This window comes from Diadema setosum, chromosome 15 (assembly GCF_964275005.1).
Source record: "Diadema setosum chromosome 15, eeDiaSeto1, whole genome shotgun sequence".
NCBI lineage: Eukaryota > Metazoa > Echinodermata > Echinoidea > Diadematoida > Diadematidae > Diadema > Diadema setosum.
The window spans coordinates 16,389,132-16,402,999 of NC_092699.1; the positions used below are offsets into that span (position 1 = coordinate 16,389,132).

Sequence of the window (13,868 nt, forward strand, 5' to 3'; positions counted from 1 at the left end):
ATTATCTGAAAGAGTTCTGTGAGGAGGATGTGGAAGTCAACAATATCTGAATTGTATCGTTTTTCTTGAAACTTTCTGAGTGAATAACTCTGCCATGAATGTTTTGGCTTCGATAATTATTGAGCGTTGGACAAAGCTTGTTGTTTTTTCCTGTCTGCCGTTTCTTTTTCCCTACAAATGACATTTGAGTCTGAATAAAGCAACAGAATCATCCCTTGCCTCTGGATATTATTGAAGTGCAATGTTTGTCTTTCCTTCTTTGTTGTTGTTTTTCGATTGTATATTTGATATAGACAGACTTTCTACTCACAGGTGTTGAAACTTACAACTTTGTAGTTTCTCCAAATTCTGGGAAATCCTGATATACTTTGACAAGAGCGTGGGTGAGTGTTACAAACACTATGAGTGTCAGCTGCCATTGGATCCTGATGTGTAAAAAGCTAATTGTATTTTGTGGACACTCTGTCTCTTCTTCTCTACCTGTTTGTCCGATATTGTTTATCTTTGTATTTGCTTCATCTCACCACAGGATGTATGCCTTGATCAGCGGAGTTAATTTCTTGCGGCAAATCTGGAAGTCCCTTTGATGCAAATTCTGACCATGATACATCGTACAATTACGGACGGATGTGGAGACATCGCTCAAAGAAGCCCTCTCTTCCGTTGCCGACGGTTTGTCCTCTCATTTTCCCGCTGCATTGACGTTCTTGTGTCATCTTGAAAGAGACAAAGGTTAGATATTTCATTTTTGTATTTTCTTACTTCAAGAACTCATCTTTTTTTATCTTTATTTTTCTATTTGCATTGACTTGTTTTGGTTGTCTGTTATCCATTTTGAGTGAAGGTATGTGTAGGAATTGGCAAATTCTGTTCATTTTTAGCTATGAAGGTAGCCACAATGAACATTTACTATTTTGAAGTTGCAAATATATTGACCACTCAAGTGTTTACATAGATTTTTTCTTTTTGTTTGCCTGTTTTACTCATGTATTTTCTTCTTTTGGCAGCAGTGTAAAGAATAAGAAAGTAACCACATCATGTTTTATGATGAACACTTTCTCCAAGTTTGGTTTCAGTGATATTTCCTACTTTTAAAATGAACAAATGAATAAACAGGGCAGCGAGGTGGCTCAGTCAATAGCGTGTCTGCCTTGCAAGCGAATTGCGTTGGTTTGGGTGCAAGTTTGATGCCCATTGAGTTTTCAATAATTCAGCAATGTTATGTATTATCATGCTGTCCCCTCTAGTATAGAGGTAAGATACTCCGTCCGTGGGCTAGGACATAAAATGTCGATCTCATGTGAGATAAAGAGTCAGAACCCATGCATGCAGGGTTTAGTGGATAAGACTTGGGATTTGCAAACTGCAGTTCCTGGCTTCAAATCCCCCTCTGGTGTTGTGTTCAACGTTACACAAGGTGATTTACTCGCACTGTGTTTCTTTTACCCCTGTGTACACATGGGTGTCTTGCAATGCCTTGGTAACAGTAATGTTTATAGCTTAGAGTCCTCTGGTAGAGCAATGGTAATACTAAAGAGGGTAACTGGAACAGTGGAAAAAGAGACCATGCTGTTATCTTTTTGGCCTATATTACACAGGCTTTGCTTTTTATTGGGACCCGCCATATTTTATGGAAATGAAAATAAATTTGAATCTTGAATCTTGAATCTTTTGTACCTATGATTATGGTCATGAGCACAATAGTGATAATGATTATGACTACGCATTACAATTGCAATACATCGTAGCAATCATAATCATGCTCATGATCATGATGAAGATTGTCATGATGTGTTGTTTGATTGTTATGATTAAGATATAATGATTATGATCTTTCACATGGAGATAGCATCAGCGTCCTTCCATCACACTTGCTAAAGTGACTGTCCCACCTGTTGCGGTGAGGAACTATTAACCCTTGGCCTCCAAAGAGTGGAAATTTCCCACAGACCTTGGACATGGCACTCCCATCCCCTTACTTCCTGTAGGAATGGATGAGTTTATCACTAAACTTTGATGATGGTCTTAGTAGCCAACTTACTTGGGATTGCTATCTTCATTTGCATTCACACTTCTTCCAAAGAGTCCTCCACTGCCTCCTTTTTTGTAAGATGAGGGATCAGAGTTGTTAGCGTTTTACTAGAGAAAGCGATGATATACTCTACTCTGGAAAGCCCCCACCGGCGAATAAGTGGGAAACTATTTGCATTTACGTCAAAATCCAGGGGAACCTCCCCTACTTCTTCTCAGGTGCAATCCTCGGGAGTGAGACAACCCCGCTGGAACATCGGAGAAAAGAACCTGTCCTCTCCATCAAGTGGAGGGCAAACCTTGCCAGAGGTTTTCCCAGGTAGCAGTGGGAGGAGAGAAAAGAAAAAGCAAGGGTATTATATCTGACAACCTGGTTTCTGTACTTTTTTCCCCCTGATAATTTGCAAATGAAAGAAACTTAGTGCGTTGCAGTCAGAATTTGAGATTAGATTTTTCAGCCAGAAGGGCCGTGCCCAGCAAATTTTCTCGTTGAGTGATGTGGTCAGTTGTTTTCATTCCCCCTGAGTATCTGATCGTCCAAGCAACCGGATATCATGATGTCGACACGCTAAGTTTCCCCTATTCCATCTCGTCAGCTGTTTTTTTGCTTACTCTTCAGCTTGTTTTTTAGGATTCTTTACAAATTTCTGTGTTAACTTTTACCTTATTCAATCTAGGCCGATACCCACAGGCACACACACACATAAAAAAAAAAGATATCTGCAGTTGCATAGCTCCTTGTCCAGAAAGCTTGTATACTTTTCTTTGAAGTGTTAGATCTTTTATATAACTTTGCTTTTAAGATTTTTTTTAAGGCTTTCAAATAATTACTTTAATTTCTGATCTGATTATTCTTTGCCAATGTTTTTGTTTTGTAGGGCATGAATGTGCTCTTAAAAACGTAGAGATGGCTTTAATAACTGCACTACACTGAATTTTTTTTTTGTGCCCTCACAAGAGTGCCTTTAAAGTTCAACCAGACGAGCCCTACATAGAGCAAGGAAAATCCTCAAATGGAGTTGGTATAATCTTTACCTGATAGAGTTGATGTACCGGCTGTTGGGGGGGGGGGGGGTAAAGGCTTGAACAAGATAGGATCTATTGGCTTTGTGTGCATCAGCCTGCTTACAGGCTGGCTTCTGAATACACTTTGATTGTGGTTTGATATCTTGCTGCTGCGTAAAACAGTTATGGATGTTTAACTTTTGTCACAGGTATTCTTTCCTGTAAAAGTAGTACACAGTGAACAACCTTTTCTTTTTATCAGTCTTCTCCTGTCTCAACAAGTCTGGCTTATAAGTGCTATCAGATATCTTACGATAGCAAACAAAGTGTAACTAATACCCTGTGAGATAGTGAAGTAAATCTTGTCGGAACATAGACTTCTAAGTAATTATCTCACTGAGGACAAATCCCGAGTATACTCGGGGAGGGGTCGACGGGAAATGCGTGTTGTAGCAAAATCAGTCCATCCTCAATGGGTTAAGAATCAATACAAGCTACATATGTGTGGCATAGAAAGTTTCTGTAAATTAGACTCTTGCTTGGTAGGAGAAGGTTCTGTTTGTTTACTGTGCTTTTGAGCATGTATTCTTTTAATGCCTACGTCTTGTAATAAGGGGCATTCATACTGCTACATGAAAAGAAAATAACAACTGTTACCATTTGAAAAATCTTGACACCTTGGTGAGATTTGCTAGGCAGCTACAGGCGGTTGGAAGACAATCTCTTCCATCTATCTACCTAGCTGCAGCCATGAATGTATTCAAAAGTCATCCATTACTTTGCCAGAAACAAGTGTAAACTGAAGTGCAAGTTTTCTAACTCAACATGATGTTGGCTGTTATGATTTAAGGTGTGAATCCTTAATTCAGACAACTCACAATATTTGTCATTTGACCTTTGCTACATGTTAAATCACACTCCATGGCTAATTTCATAAGTGAAATCTATAGGGGCCCCCCTATACAACTATGGTTTAGTCAGTTGCAGGTAGTGGACTGCAAAGTTAGTAAAGCATCCTCTTCATCACGTCAAGAAAAGAAATCCCCAAATAAAACATGGACAAATGAAAAACTAATTTTTTTTTTTCAGAGAGATCAAGCATCATGGTCCTTAACCCTAAAAGGGCCGGGGGGGGGGGGGGGGGGCGGAATCCGCCCCCCTCGACGTTTCGCGCTATAATTCTGTAACGCGAGAAGACCTCATCGCGAGGCTTCTTGACTTTATTTGTTCAAGTCTCGCGCAACTTTTGAGACCAAATTTCCAACGTCCGCGCATACTTTTGCAAAGCCACGCCCATTTTTGTAACAGAATGTCGCCCCAAAACGGGCACAATTTTGTGATTTTGTGTACATTTCCTATGGAAAACAGTGCTCTGTCATGAAAGTCATAAAAACCTGATTATTTTTACAATTAATCACTTTCATTTATCAATTTTGTGCTAACTATGGTAGAAAAGTGGTCAGTGACAATTTACAATGAAAAAATAAAGAAAAAACAAAAGTTAAAAAACAGAGAAATACATAAGAAATTCTGAAAACAATAAAATACATAAGAATTAAAAGGAGTTTTGGAACTTTTTGTGATGTACAATTGTTGAATATGCTAAAACAGATATACAGACCAAAAATTAGACTCTCAATGCTTTTAATTAGGCTAAAATATGATCTTGAGCTTAATTTGCATAATTAATTAATTAAAATTAGAAATTGATTGTTTCAAAAAATCTTATGACACAATCTTGTAGATTATGACATGGGTCTCACGCATGCAAAATTTCATCGCGATCGCACCACCAATGGCCGAGATCTCGGTGGGGGGGGGGGGGGGAATCCATCCCCCCGTCTGAGCATAGCCAAAAAAGCCCGGCCCCTTTAGGGTTAAACTGTTGGAGTTTAGTCCCAAGTATGCACTGGCAGGTGTCTATGGGACATTATAACAAAATCAGCTCATCTTCAATGGGTTAATGTCACAGTGCACTGCAGTGAATGCTGTACTGATGAAAACCGTACCCATCGTCAGGGGTGTGTTTCAAGAAGATTTAAGTCTATCTGAAGTTTTAGGCTCAATTTAAAATTATGGTATGCCATGTGTGTCTTCGGTGATATTCTAGCTTCCGGAAGAGAATGAAAATCTTGGAGACTTTTTCACGCCATGCAGCATCAACATGCAAAATAGAATAAGAGACAAAGGAATTCCTGTAAACTTTTATCACAAATTGAAGTGGATTCTAGAAAAATAGATTAAGCCGAATAGGGAAACCAGTGGCATACCCTAATTTTATCTTAAAAAGAAATTAATTAAGAACCTGAAATTGTCTTGAATTCTTTGTGAAACAGCCTTTAAAAATGTCTTCTGATCTCTTGCACCAGCTTTTTGTCAGCATGCAGTGACTTGTTTTTTCAATAGCCTGCAGATTTTGTTGAACATCCCTTTAATTTTTTTCTTTTGTTTTCACAATCTTGCATCGTTTGGCTTCCAGGACATTTATAGCGTGCAAAATCAAAACATCACAGTACTGCGCTGCTAGTCCATTAACTACCCTGGCTAGATGATTAAGACAGCAGATATGTAAAGATTGACTGGCATTGGTACTCGACTAGCTGGCAATGAAGCATGATATGTCCCAATCAATTATCTGCTAATTCTCCTAGTATTGTCATTGAAATAGCTGCAGTTGAGATTGCATCATTGAAGTGTGTATAGTCCTATCCCAAGGAGCCCCCATTAGGCATGACGACATCACCCTGTGATTGGTCTTAGTTGTGATGTCACACCCAGGTGGGTGTGTATTGTTTGGCTGTTGCTATAGCAACCCCATGACATGGGTTGTATTTTTAGTATTTAGCTGTGCAGCAAAGCTAATTCTAACTCATGCATCGATAACCTCCCCATCTTATCATTACTTTTTATTCATTTTGTCTTTCTCATTTCTCATTTTGTAATGTTTTTCTCAATTTTGTCATGTTTTATCTTCCTCCACCACAAACTCTACTTTTTCTTTATGCTCTCAATTCCTGTCTTTCTAATTCAAATGTTTTCCTCTTTTTTTTTTCCAAGGTTAATTTTAATTCATGTTTCCCATTTCCTACCCTGGAAATACAGTATTTGTTATGGCCATTAAAGTACCAGTACCAGACAACTCAAAATAGGTGAAATGGGTCTTCGCCTTGAATCTTGAATTTTTCCTATTTTCTGAAAGAGCAATTATTCTTCTACATTATTCTTAAGTTTGGGATCATGAAATAAATGGGAAATTGAGCTATTTGCAGTTTTTTTTTCCAGAGCACTTTTTATAGAATAGTGTCCTTAGGAGTGCCATAGAGGCCCCTAACATGTATGTACACACAATATCACTTTTTTTTTTCGTCCTGTACCTGTACAAATTATATCTCTTAATTCTTAATCTTGCTGGAAGTTGTTACACTACAGTGTGTCTTGGGAATATCTTGATATGCAGATGATGCCTACATTTCCATTTTTATCTAATTACCCTAAGATTTCACCATTAAAAACTGTTTTTCATGCAGCCTTCATTATACATGTACAGTGCATCCATCTAAGATGGGGCACTAGTACTTCGATGAGGTGATGTTCAGTCGATACCAAAATTAGAGTTGATGTGAGCACACATTGATCATAGCAAGAATTTCATTTTTTTTTTTTTTTCGAGTTTCACATCAAGCAGTATATCTTGGTAAGATCTTGACTTTCCCCACTGAAATAAGAAACTTGTCATGGCCTCATTTATAACCGTGCAGATTTTCCCCAATTATATGTAATAAGCGCAAAGTCAAACAGAAGGAAAAAAATCTACGCGTATTACCTTGACGATCATGTTCTGAATGCAATGCATTCCATGCCTGGCAGTTGCACATGAATGTCGTTAAGGTAGGAGCAGTCTGAGGAGCGTCAATAGATTCTGAAGTGTTTACGTTCTTTGGGTCTTCGTCTCATTTTTTACGATTTCCTTGAATCGATATGACTTCATTCATCGGCTGGAAATTTAGGAACGCAGGCATGCAGCTACAATGAGTAGGATAGATGAGAATGATGACATGTCTTCGTATTCCTCAGTTTGGGTATAGTTGCATATTTTCATACATCCATAAAATGCATACAAATGTATTCATTGGATATAAACATAGGAATGCAAGGCAGGTGTAGGGAAAGTAGAGATGAGAAATTGCCTGTGATCCGTTTTTTATTGGTTTAATGTGGTGTACTTGCAATTCTTAAATCCTTGAATAGCCATGATTTTATGTTTTGAATGACAGCTCATGAACATTGGCACTTTTGATCCAAGTGCAGGGAAAATATGAAATAACCCTAAGAATATGTTTTCTTACCTTAGTTCATTGTAACTGATGTTTATGTTTGAATCCATTGCAGTTGCGTAATTCTAGTGCGCATTTCTTTTTCCACAGTTTTCATTGCACACCATCCAAATTCCATGAAAAATATATATTTGTCTGTTAAAGTAACCATGCTAGCTTTCAGGCTAAAATTGTTATGAACATATTAGCCTTACATGTTTAAAGGCCCTGTTTACCTTTGGGAGCAGTAATTTTAAAAATGTTCAAGATATCACTTTTAATGCATATATTATGTGTAGGTCAGTTGTATCACAAAACATCCTACCATGTAACATTTTTGCAATAAAGCCTAAAATATAAGGAGATGTCACTATTTTTCTCAGTAATAAACCATAACTGTAGACGGTTTAGTCTGGAAACATTTTTATTATAACCATTGATCACATTTTGTATATTTAACAATACTTAACATCGATTATACTTATTCAAATTTGTGCAGTGGTTGTTTCTATCCCTAATTCACATTTTAGAACTATTTTGAAGCACTAATACTTGGTTTTTGTTTCATCTGCAAATGGTAAATTATGCCGTAAAGAAAACCTTCCTAGAATTGCTGGCTTTTTGTTAGTACATGTAATATCTGAAGGCTGTGCAATTGCAGTATGCTGAAATGATCTTGTTTCATGGTTAGATATTGCAGCAGAGCTTTGGTGAAAGAATGCTGCAAAATATCATTTGTATTTGACCTTGTTTTTCTCGAGAATGATCAGGTAAAGCTATTTGCTATGAATGAATCATTTATTGATCTCTTCTTCTCTACAAAAGATACTAAATGTTAGGCAAGTCAAGTTCATTTTCAAAGGAGATTGCATTTCCATTTATGTATTCTATTGCTTAAAAATGATAAATATGAAAGGAGTAAAATGCAGCCTCAGTAGAAGGCCATCTTTATGAAATTCAAACCAAGAAAAAAATTGTGCTTTTGAGTTGTTTTTTGACATGACAGCTTCATTTGAACATAGATGCCCTAATGAGGACTGGCCACCTGTTGCTGAAAGCCTCGACCTGCTGGGGCCTTGTGCCCATCTATTCCTTGAATTGCTCCTTCGCCAGTTGAAGCAACAGGCGTCCCTTTGTACTGAGTGCATTAAGTTATCGGGCAATCTAGGATAGTATTGTTCGACACAGTGTTTACATACTGTTTGCCGCCCTTAATAACAGTTCGGGGGGGGGGGGGGGGTGATCGGGATCACAAGGATGACTAATTTAGTAGATTTTCAGCGTCCATTTCCTGTCATATCTAGGTCGTACTGCTCTACTTCAGAGCAGAAACTTGACAATTGTCTCAGTTATGATTGACTGGATATATTTTTGAAGTCTGCACAATTGCCACTCAAGACTGAGCCTACTGTTTGAGGATGACTTTCCATTTATTATGTATAAAACTTATTCTAATTTAAGATATATGAAAGAGTTTGATGACAAAATAGGTTAAGCGCCATTTGTAAACACTCTAAAGCAAGTCTGTCATTGGAATGTAGCAAAAGAAAAATTTTCAGTCATACCTCACTTGTTACACAACAAGGAATATTCTTGAAGTTATGATTACAAATATCCCAGCTTTCTCATTTGCACTGTATGTTGACATTTACAGTGTACTAAGCTGCAGTTGCTATAACCCACCTTGGGACAACCAATGTGACGCGAACATTTTCAGCCATTGTTAATGTAGTACATAATATTATGCAAATGATGCCCTGTTAAATTCAATTACCAACCCCTAAAGAAAGTAGCCCTTTGAAAGAACACATAGTAACAGTCACAAACTACCATATTAAGGGATTTTTATTCAACTTTTGAGTCCATTTAGCCATACGGGTTACCCTCTAAGTGATGGTACAAACATTGAAAGAAAATAACTCATATATTTGTATCATGAATATTATCATTATTATCATTAAAATTATTCTTCTCATCAGCAACGTCACAGCTGTCATCACTATTCTCCCTCTACAACTACTGATGCAGCTATCAAAAGCAATCCTGTAGTGATTTGATAATCTTGGTTCTTGCTTATACATTGTAATAATATTAATCACAAGTATATAATTGTGAATTTGTGATTATTAGTCATCTTTTTATTTCTTTAATCTAAAATCAAAGACCTTATTGTACATGGAGTGGCCTTAGTGATGAACAATATTCTCAGTTCTTTGGAACCATATAATTCTGTACTTTGTTCGTTTGTCCATTAAGGTCATTGACCTCTTGCTGTCATATTCTTACTACATAATGCAGGGTCCGGTTAGGTCCTAATTGGGGAATATGTTTAGTCTGTACATCGTATCTCAATCCTTGGGCAACCATGCATGTTATTGGATACGCAGACTGGTAAACATTGCTTCATTTGACATTTGGTGGGCAGCTTTCCTTACGGGCGATCAAGTGCGCACCTTTCGTGGCGTCAAACCAGCCATCTGTGGCGGCGGTTCTCCTTGATGCCTTCCCCCTGCTCAAAGTTTAATAGATGCTGGCTTTGTCTTTGTCGGGCATTCACGAGTGAGGATGCCTGCCCATTGCGGAATTAACGTTATTGGTGCCCAGAATGATTGATGTGTAATTTACTAATATTTGTGTTTCACTTAATTCTCATTAAAAAAACAGCAACAAAAACAATGCAGAAGGTAATCACAATTTTCTCTTGTTAGGGAATAATGTCATTTTGGCCTGGCACTCTCCTCAAAGTCATAACATTGTTCGTCTCTATTCTAAAATGCAGTCTGTAGACAAAACAAGAGAGACTACAACATTGATGTCAAACAAAGTAAGAATGATGAGGTTCACTCATGTGGACGTGGATACTTCAAGATTTAATATCTTTGTTTCAGTGTAAAATTGTAAATCAAGAAAAAAAAAAATACAACATAAATGTCAGTACCCAATATCCTGAATGTTTGAAAGTAAATTTTGTAGAGCCTTGTTTTATTTTGGCTATTTTCCTGTCAACATAAAAGAATATTGCATATTAAGGCATCTACCACTAAAATCCTAATCTTTTTCTAAATTCCTTTTTACAGTGTTAGATCATTTTGAATGCTGTTTAAGTTGCAGCTAGTGCAAATTATGGTAGGCACTGTCTTCATTTTTCCAGTGAAGACATGTGGCATATCAAGGGGAACAAGATAGAGTTCTGTGCAAGATTGTACTCTAGGCCCATTTACACATGAGAATAATTATTGCTTTTTTGGTTTGCAAAAGCAAAAATTGATTTTACTATTTGCCGTAAGGAAAACACTTTAGATCTAAGAACTGTGCATGCTTTGAAGGGTTGACCTGAGCATGGCCCCTGAGAGCCTTCACAGATGCCTAGAGCAGTGAGGTGAAGAATGGGAAGAAATAAAACGATTTTTTAATTACATGCATTTCAAACACACTGTGTAGTAGGGTAAGTTATTACAAGAGTTTTCAGGCACACACACACACACACACACACACAAATGATGAAATGATTTTTGCATTTTTATGCTGTTTGTGTTAGTCATTTTTTGTCACCTTAAAAAAGTTATCAGTTTTTTGCATCACATTTAAAAAAAAAAAAGTTATTTGAAACAGACATTTTCCTCTCTTAAGTTTGTGTGAACCAGCCTTATGGATGAGAGATTAGTTACTGTAAAACACAATATTTTCGCGCCATGAATTTTTTTGCAAATTGGAGCCAAAGGCCTTTTTTGTGGCATGAAATTTTTGCGAGTTGCCTCTAACATTCAGTGCGTATAGTGTAGACAAGAACTTTTGCTTGCATTTTAATTTCGTGAATTTTTGCTCTCGCGAAATTTGCGAAATTAAAATGCACGTGTACATTTCTCGTTTTACAGTAGTTTGACATGGCAACATCAAAACTGTTGGTGAAATTGCTACCTTCTTGGGAGACTTTGGTGATATAGGAATAGTTGGAATAACTGATTAGTCGACAAATACACCAACAGTTGAAGCTTGTATTATTGTAGCGGATCATCACTAAGCTAGAGTGTTTGGCATATGCATGTGTATGTGTGCGCACGTGAAGTAGATGTGTTTGTGTCTATTTATTGGTGTTAATCTGTCAATTTTCAACTAATTCATTCCTCTTTGCATCTATTCTGACACAAATTTCTTTAGATTTGACATTATGGCTGGAAGCAAATATTAGCTGAGATGTAAATGCTCTTCCTTCAATAACTCTACTGTACCAGTTATCACTAGGTAACTGAAATTTGAGTTAATCCTATGTATGTAACGAAAAATTATATTTTTGCGCTTATATTTCTATTGAATTCACATGATGCCCTCCTTGTTTCCGTTTCTGAGTTTGTTTGTTTTTTTTCAGCATGCATAAATCGTATGTCATCATGCATTCCATTGAGCATGGGCTGATTTTGCTACAACACGTATTTCCCATAGACACCTGTCCGAGTATACTGTGGGGACTAGTCTTCAAGGGGTCAAGTACTGGGCTGTTCTGAACTAATCCTGGTAAGAGCTGCCCAGCAGACTTTATATACACCAACAGGTGACAATTAAGCACAGTGAACTGGCAATCTCCACTTTTGGCATGTGATATACATATGCACACATTGTCCGATTGACAGTTTATTCTCACTCTGCTGGAGGCTGTGCAATGTTTATGCAGGATTTGTGCAGTGCCTCAGCTTGCGCAAACATTAATATGGGTGCACCGAGTTCGTTTACTGCAGCAAACGATCATCTTTGCTGTGTTTCTAGTGGCATTTTATTCATCATGTCCGGACATTGCCCCGCCTATGTGGTGGTCTGCAGACGTTTTTCCAATAAAAGACCCCTTGGCCTGCTCATTAAGCCCGCATCCGATGTGTCAGAGTGGATGCTGCGTCTCCCAGTACTGAGAAGCATCATTATTACCTCAGAATGTGCCCTTTGAGTGGTGGGGGGCCAAGCAAGATTAGCTCGTCGTGATCCTGCGTCTTTCAATATAACCAATAAAACTACTCCGTCCAATAAAATGATGCTTTTAAGATCAGACAAGGCGTTGGCAGAAGACAGTGTGCCACAGTAACATTCTTTGGTGGCTACTTAAAGAGAAAAAAATGTTTGATCCTTTTTATCCTAACTCCTACATTTGAAAGAAGATAGAAGCAACTCTGGAATTAATGCACCTCAATAAAAGAACAATATTATCACGTGGATGGTAGATTAAAGATAACATGATAAGAAGAATATAACTTGTTGCCTGTGCTGAGTTTATCTTTATATCATTTTCAGTGGATTTACAGATCCAGAATTGTATGATTTTTTTTTTGTTCAATGAGAATGTTTTGTCGTTTGTGAATGCTCTCACAATAATCATGACCTTGGGAGCCTCAGAATGTAAAGAACAAAATGCAATTCTTGACAAAACTATGCACAATGAGATAAATTGTACGAATATGCAGAGGAGTTTGTATAGCAGTAATATGTTTTTAGAATTTATCGTCTTAGATCATTCCTTTAAGCTTCAGCAGCATGATGGCTATTCTCTCTTTTTTTTTTTCCTTATTGGGAACAAAATGCCAAGATGCACCAGTAGGTCTTTTGGGTTTTCGAAATCTTTTCTGGAGCATGATGTGGATGCCTTGGATATTGAATTCCCAACGAGACTTCTGGATTGAATTTCTCATCTTGCTGGCATAGACCACACACATAAAAAAAGTTGTGTTTAATCTCAGCCTGCTGCTTATAAACAAGTCTTCTTTGGAGTTCAGATCAATTTATGCATAACAGAGACCTTTCCAACAGACACACTTGCATATGACAGCTCCCAGACAGTACTGTAGAGGTTATGCATCAAATCATACCTGACCAAGAAAATAAGGGAGAAGGGCTTCACAACAATGCTGCAATGAGGTATTTGTTATTCTCTTACTCAAAGCCACAATTACAAAGGTATGTACAGTTGCAGCATCAAAAAACCCATTTCTGTGCCTCAGCCCAAAAGGGCAACAGACTGATCAAAGCATTACATTTTCAAGCTGTCCATCTGTTGTAGTCTGTCTGTCCATTTAACATCCCTTTTTGATAGCAATCTTAGAAAAAAACTCAAAAGAGATTCTATATGAGATGTAATCATAGATGTGCTGTAGCATCTTAAAATATCCAGTGGCAAAAGTGATTTGGTAGGAAGGGTAAAAATAAAACTAAAATTATTTCCATGAAAAGAGAGTGGTCTAAGGTCAAGATCTAGTCCAATAACAATGTTACTTTGTGTAGTTGAAAGGGACAAATAAGAAATTGTGTCCTCTGTGCAGAGAGGGTTAAAGGTCATTCTGCAGGGAGTGGTCAAGGTTAATGAACTTCATCAATATGTCAATGAGGATCATATCTTATAGCAGATCCGGGGATTGCATTAGAAGTAGAGGCAATACAGTTGACTGAGTGTAGGAGTTGAATTGCTAATCTATTTTATTTGCTCACTATTCTTTTTTGTTCACTTGAGTTAAATGGCTCGAGTGAGCTATTCCTATAATC

At 37.4% G+C, this 13,868-nt stretch overlaps 1 protein-coding gene across 1 annotated transcript in view; it reads left to right on the forward strand.

The window, feature by feature from the left end:
• The first annotated feature begins 671 nt into the window (after positions 1-671).
• LOC140238939 (von Willebrand factor A domain-containing protein 5B1-like) overlaps positions 672-13,868 on the forward strand; it is a 106,811-nt gene continuing 93,614 nt past the window's right edge. Inside the window, exon 1 of the mRNA XM_072318835.1 lies at positions 672-732. The gene's annotated coding sequence lies outside the window, so the exon portion shown is untranslated. The remainder of the gene's footprint in view (positions 733-13,868) is intronic.